Consider the following 7,596-nt stretch of genomic DNA (forward strand, 5'->3'; position numbering starts at 1 on the left):
CCACCTTGCTCTGCAGTGCTCTTTGATTTGTTATTTGGTGCAGTCCAGTGGAGTATAAAGCCAACTATCAATCGCTGCTTCGGTGCTTCCTTAGCATGTCGTGCACTAAAGCACTCAACATCTCTTCATTACGCTGGAATGTGATCGGGAACGTTATAACACATAGAGAACACATATCTTATTGAATTTCATTGTTGGTCAGGGACTTTTTTCTGTCTGTTAAGTAAAAACATCAAGTTGTCCATATATGCACATGATTTGAAAATATACATTTTAAACTGCAGTATGTTACAGCCATGGATTGTTTTACTTGTTTAATTTCATAACACAATTATGAAGCATTTTATGGCAAAATGTTTACATTTTTTGTTTAATTTTAAAAGCAGTCAGCAGTAAAAATCTCCAAAGTGAACTATCTGAACCCGCTTGCCCCTCTCTGTAGTCATGGTAGATAATGACAGTGTGCCCAGACGTTAGTATCAGTGTGTACTGAAGCACGAGGCTATATGTGAACTTGCTTACCGCCTCCGCCTCCTTTTCCTCCTTCTCCCTGCGCCCCCAACCCCCCCCTCCTCGCTCCCAACCACCCCACCCCACCCCCCTCTGTCCCCCAGTGTGTCTGGCTAGTGGCTCAGACACTCAGTATCCGCATTGCGTTGCAGTGCTCCAGCGAGGAGGGGAAAAAAGAGCATATATCAGCAATCTCTGCCGAGCACTGCTCTTTTCTGTACGCACACAAAGAAACGACTCCCTGGCAAATACAACCGTCACAATGAAGCCGCCTGCCTCCCACTATTTTATAAAAACTTGGCCAGTCCCTGAATTTGTTTTTACATTTAATACTTACATTTCACAGCTCTATTTTCTTATTAATTATTTTGAAGTTTAATGTATTATAATCTGTTCTATCACTTGCATGAAATTTAAAGAATGTGTGATTTTTTATTGAAATTTATCACAACAAATGTTTAATTCTCACGCACACCTTGTGTAATTTGGGGAGTTTTCTGTTGAAGATGCAACAGTTCAGCTATGTGATTTCACAATTTCTTATGACTTGTGTATAGCTCACCATGTGTTAGAGGATATTTGGGCATTTGTGCAAAATGGGCGGATACATTTGATTTGCAATGAATAGTGCAGATAGTTGTGTTACTGAGATGGAAGAAGAGCAGCAGTGTTGTGGTCAGAACGGCTGGGAGGTTAATCACCTTTGGGCTTGCTGTGGCTTTGATCCTCATGCTGTGTAAAATCCACAGCCTCCGTCTGTGTGCTCCCTCCACTACCTCCTCCCCCCAGTTGCCTCCCTTCCTCACACACAAACACACTCCCTCTCACACAGATGTGTAAGTGCACAGCGGTGCACAAGGACATTCATACACACACCTCACACATGCACCTCCCTCCGAAAACGTTGACTCTCTCTCCTCCAGATGCACGAACGTTCAAACACACACAAACAAACACAGAGTAATAGACACCCATTCAGCGACACGGCATCGTGTGAACGTAGACTGCAAGATGGGCAAGACGGGACGTCACGCCTGGAAAAATGTAAGGGGTTAGAGTGGGAGAGAGGTAGAGACAAGGAGGGGAGGATGAAAATGAGGCGAAGGGCTGAAACAGAGCAGGGGGAGGCGGGGACAGAGTGATAGAGAGTGTTCAGACAAGAGAAGAAGAAAGAGCGATAGCTGGAGATACTGCATGCTTGCATAAGTGTCTGAGTGCATGTGTGTGTTTGTGCGTGATGTATGTAGGTGACACAGATTAATGAAAAGGGGGTCATAGATGGAAGCGCTGTTGGTGGTTGTTGGGGGAAGTGGGGGTGTTGGTACAGAACCAGATAATGGAATCAATGCAATTGTCCGTGTGTGTGTTTTACAATGTGTGTGTGAGGGTAGCGTACCTGCCTCATAGACATTGCCTGCTCGGACTCTAATCGCCTGGAGAATTAGTGATGTGACTTGGCAGAGGAAAGCAGGCACAAAACAGAGCCAGGGATAGAAGAGGAGAGACAAAAAGAGGAGAGCGAGAGATGGAGGGGTAGCGAGGGGGGAATAGCTTTTCTGTCCGCCGCGTACAGCGTTCAGAGAAAAAGAAGACTGTGAAGATGTGGCAGGATAGGTTTTATCAAGCGTTATTTCGTTTCCACTGGATTAATTGTCGCTCTTTTTTTTCTCTGAAGGGGAAAACGGATCAATAACTCATCGTAAGAGTGTTGTGTTATATATATATGTGTGTGTGTGTGTGTGTGTGAGCTAAAAAACCTGTTTTATGTACATGCACTTTTAGGTGCAAACGGACAAATGGTACAAATATGTGTGTGTGTGTGTGTGTGTTCATGTAGGGAACACTAGGAAAGGGAAATCGGTGAGTTCAGAATGACTTAACGGGCCGGCTAACAAATCGAGACAAGCTATTCGACTGACCACGTCCACCCTCCATCTTTCCTTCATTTGTGTCCACCTTCATGTTCATTCTTTTTGACATGGGTAATTTTGTTTCACATGAGAATATTTCTCTTCATTCTCCCTCTGGTTTCTGGTTTTCAGCCTCCGGTCTTTGTCTCTGGTGCTTTTGAGAGCAGCAGAGGAGCTCATGAAACTGGGACAGAGGAAAACATCTCAAAGCACAGAGACAAAGAGGAAACAGAGAGGCAGTCTAATTTCTCACACTGACAGCAGAACGCTTCATGTTCTGTGTGCCTTTGTGGAGTCGCATGTTTGTCTGCATGTTTCTGCACCTTGCCACAGACAGATTTTCGTAAGTAAGGGATTGTTCTGGATTGTTGGCAGACGATGAAGCTGTCGTCTGCACAGGCTTGCGTGTGATGCAAATGGATCTTTTCAGCTGTGTACCAGTTGTTTGGACCCTGGCTCATATTATTCATGTGGCATCTGCAATGTCAGGCTTATCTAGCATTTATTTTGTCTGGGGAAGAGTAAATCAGTGTTACTCCCTCAAGGCTGAACATCTTTGTCATGGGGGAGTGATTGCATAATCCTGTGAGATCACAAGGCCTGTAGGAAATATAAGACGACAGTGTTGTCTGCGGCTCCAGGCACAGCTGTCTGTGGATGTTTCATGCATGTGCACACGCAAAGAGTCGAGTGTGTGCGTGTCTATGAACTGTATGACCGCGCGGTTGGAGCTTAACGCTCATACAGGCCATATGCTCATCCCATATGCAAATCCCGATTTATACATAAAATTTGAAGATTTTCCTCTGCGTATATGTGTCTTTGTCTATCTGTCTGCCAGCAGGGGGCATTTTGTTTGAATGTCTTACTGCACATACGTGCACTGAAGAAAAGGCGCTGGCTATTTCAAGAGGACAGACAGTAAAAGGGCCTTGACGATGAAACAAACGGATAAATAACGAGAATTGATATTTATATGTTTTACAATGTACTCTAACTAAACATTTCTCTTTCTGCAGGATGTGATCCGGTACATTTCCTGCCGACGTGTCAAGACGAAACATTTCATCCCGGACTGCATCGATAAAAAACAACGGTAACCAACCAATAAGACGTATAAACTGTTTCTCAATTTAGAGTCTGGTTTTGTTATAATATAAGATGCTATGTATCTGTCAGTTGAAATGTAGATTTATTGTCAAAGGTTCATCTCTTTGGGCTTAAAAAAATAAATAATTCATAATAAACATACATGACACATAAACAGGGAGGTCATGGAAATATATATTTTCATGTTACAATTTCAAGGTTTACAGAAATATTTAAAATTAGATTGAATTTTACCTGCTGACGAGGCTGATTGAGCAGCTGACTGTCTGTCGGTGTGCTTCATTGTCCCTGAGACCCTTAACCTGTGATGATATGAGGTCACAGGTGAGGTCCTTGGGAACAAAGTCGCATGCAACCGCATCTGGAGGCATGAACTTTTTTTTAAATCACGAGATCACGTAAGCAATGTATCACAGATCAGAGAAAGTCTGCGGAGCCGTTTCGACTGCATGAACTCATCTGGACAGAATTCCCCAAACTTTCCAGACATCATGGATAGCCAAGAAGAGAGACTGCGTGGTTCTCTGGAGGGGGCAGTACCTTTTGGCTGGCTTTGTGCACTGAACACTGAACACACGGTTCAATAAAAAGACAGCCAAGGTTCGTGACCCCGATGTATGATTCACATGGGATTTTAAAATCTCCAACATCGAAGACCTGTCGTCAAAAGACTGTTAGATAGACAGAAGTGTCATCACCTCAAAGACTATTTATTTGTATGAATATTAAAGCTCACAGAAACAAATATATGATATTGTATTTGTTATTGTTGGATTTTGAAATATATATATTGGTGTCAAAAAAGTGCATTTCTACAGGGCTGCAACTACTAATTATTTTATTTATTAATTAATCATTTGGACGGTAAAATGTCAGAAAATAGTGAAACCTATACAATTAATTCATTAACAAAATAGTTGCTGATTCATTTTCTATAAATCGACTAATTGATTAATCAACTGCTCGTTGCCGCGCTACATTTTCTTGATTTGTATGGATGAATGCACCTTGTTGTGGATGTTTGATGAACTGAAAATATGACAATAAAATGTAATAAATGTTGAAAACTTGTGTCGCTTTTTAATACCATGTAAATCCAATAAATTCTGAAAAAGACTCAATGTTCTTTTCAGAATGTATAAAAACGTGATCAGCTGTTTTCCTTTACCTGCCTTTCTGGCGTTTTTTGGTATGTAAGCAGCACAGGACGCGTATTTGCTCAGCCAGGGAATTAATGTGCGATAAATCAATGTAGTATTGATCAACATGTGATATCAGGCTCCTACAGGAAACAGAAATACAACTAGTCACTTTTTTCTGACTACTTATCAAAGCACTAGAGCCTGCAGTTTTCAGGTGAATAAATGAAAGTGTCGTGGTCTTCTTTCAAACTCTCGCCCTGACGTTCAGCCAGGGTGGCTCAGTGTTCCCTGGCTCTCAGCCCCTCCATGTGTTTGTGCATCCCAGGACAGTTGACATTGATTGTGCATGAGACAGACTGAGACACATTAGTACCCAGCTCGCTCCTGCCGCTGAAAAACACATTAACTGGCTGCATTGGGAGCCCTGTCTGGTAACCATGGCAAAGCACACAGGGAGGGGGGAGGAGGAGGAGGGTTTAGACAGGGCAGCGGGTTCAGTGCGGAGTCTCTCAGGGGTTGTCTTTCTCAAACGCTCCTTTCCTTTCCTTCGGCCACTTCTGTCATTTTCTCTCAGCCTCTCTCTCCCTCTTTTGAACTGACAGCCTCTCTCTGGCTCTCCTCCTCACACTCATATAAACACAATTTGCATATTTCTTTATTTTCTCTTGCATTCTTCTTATTGACGCTGACCTCATCAATCTGCCCTTACCTCATGCTCCACCCCCTTATCCAACTACCCTGTGCAACATAATCTGCCTGCCTCTAATTTTTCTTTTTTTCTAGCGTTTTTCCCTAAGGTCTTTTCTTTTTTTAGTCAATATGGTTCCCCTTTGTGGAGAGGAACAGGAAAGACAAGAGGGAGCTAAAGCAATGTGGAATAAACTCTGCCAAAACTCATACTCAAAGAGGACGGATGAGCTTTCCACGTTCATGCTCATAACATTGATGTATGTAGTATTAAGGTTAATATATACAGTAGTAGGCCTATTCTAGTTTGTTTAAGTTACTTGTGTATCTGTTGTACTTCTGTTTCTATGACTCCCTATGTGGGATCAAAACAGTGTTATCTTATCTTATAAATCAGTCACACCTTAGGGCCTATGTTTTATTTGTTTTTATGTGAGTATTTTGGGTTAGGCTAATTTTAATTTTAGTGCTACATTGGCAGAGAAAATTTTACTGTGATAAATGGTTGTAAAGTAACCACTGTGTGTTTTTACTCTGTGCTGAAGTACAATTTGAAGTTACTTATAACTTGAGTATTTCAATGTGAGAAGACTTTGAAATTGAACACCATACATTTACATAATACTTTTTTCAATGTACAACTTTTAACTTAAAACTCAGCTATGTAACTTCCTGCTGAATCACAGCCACTGAGGCCTCTAGTGGCAAATATAGGGTAATGGTAAAAATTAAAACACAACCTATGAATTAAACTTACTTTAACTTAACTTACTTTTTAAGAGAAATTATTTGCAATTTCTTCTTTCAAAACTAACAAAGTCTTTAAACAAAATATATTAAAGCAAATTAATAGATTTAAAAAAACAAACTATAATGGTATAACTACAAACAGTTTCCTGTTATATTCAGTGAATGTAAACAATGCATTTTTCAAAAGTAATATATACTGTATATAAATATACCAGAATTTATTTAAATTCTCCACAAAAGGTACAACTTACATCAATGTCTTTTTTGAGTTTCTGCAAATAATGATTAAGTGTATAAAACCTGTAAAGCATTAAAAAGGATATCTCTTTGACTTTGTTAGTAAAAAGCCTTATTTTTATTCTGTCATATATATATATATATATATATATATATATATATATATATATATATATATATATATATATATATATATATATATATATCCATGTACAGCCAGTGCACATGTACAAACACATATGCATTATGACAAAAAAAGATAGTTAATGAAAATATAGAAACAAAGAAACGTTTGGACATTTGGGCGGTTGACAATATCAGAAAATTGAAAATAATTTGAGCAGCAAAGACTGAATTTGAAAAAACAGTTAAGAAGGGTTTTTTCCCATTTGCATTTATGTATAATATATTTACCCATAATGATAAGTATGTTTTACATATGTGACACCTTCCTTGAGAGAATATCCATGTAAATAAAAACCTGAAATGAATCAAATGAAGGATTGCTAGTTCTGATATTTAATCAGCTGTAAAGAGCCTGGCAAAACTGCAATGTGACTAAACAAGAAAAAAAATAGTCTCAGTTTCTTTCAAGCAAAATACCCAATGATTTACTTCAAAATTAAACATTTTCCGACAGCATCAAAGGCATCAAAGAAATCTAGGACAATTGAGAAATCCTGTTGTGAAACAGGGATTGCATAGTGTTGAATACATTAATTATAGAGTGAGCATGTTGTTAAATAATTGATTTAATAATAAAATATCAAATATCTATATCCCAGATAAGAAAAAAGAAACATAAACTAAGGACCACTGACCGAGGGGAAGACATAATGGAGAATAAAGTTACATAAGGAGGTCGGACACTTGAAGTACCCCCTGATCCAATCAATTTTAAAGGCGGAACTGAAACTCTGCGCTGTAGTTTCCTTCAAAGCCTCTTAGACGTCACGGACGACCGGAAGTGGTCGCAAATTTAAACAGCCTTCACAGCAACAATACCCGCGGACTTTCACTTCACGGGTTGTGTGGTGAATCGGTCATTTATAAATAAATAAAAAAATACTCTTACGAAGGATTTCTTTAAGGTGAGATATGCAGGTATGCACTTTGTTTATTGCAGTATTTTATCTGCTTCGCACCGCAAGCTACTCTTTCCATCGCCGTCGTTTTTGGAACTGAGTATTACCTGGAAAACAATTTGGTCCATAGTCAAGGCGATTGTCTAAGGCCCTAAATTTGACCAA

Source organism: Cottoperca gobio, chromosome 11 (assembly GCF_900634415.1).
Source record: "Cottoperca gobio chromosome 11, fCotGob3.1, whole genome shotgun sequence".
NCBI lineage: Eukaryota > Metazoa > Chordata > Actinopteri > Perciformes > Bovichtidae > Cottoperca > Cottoperca gobio.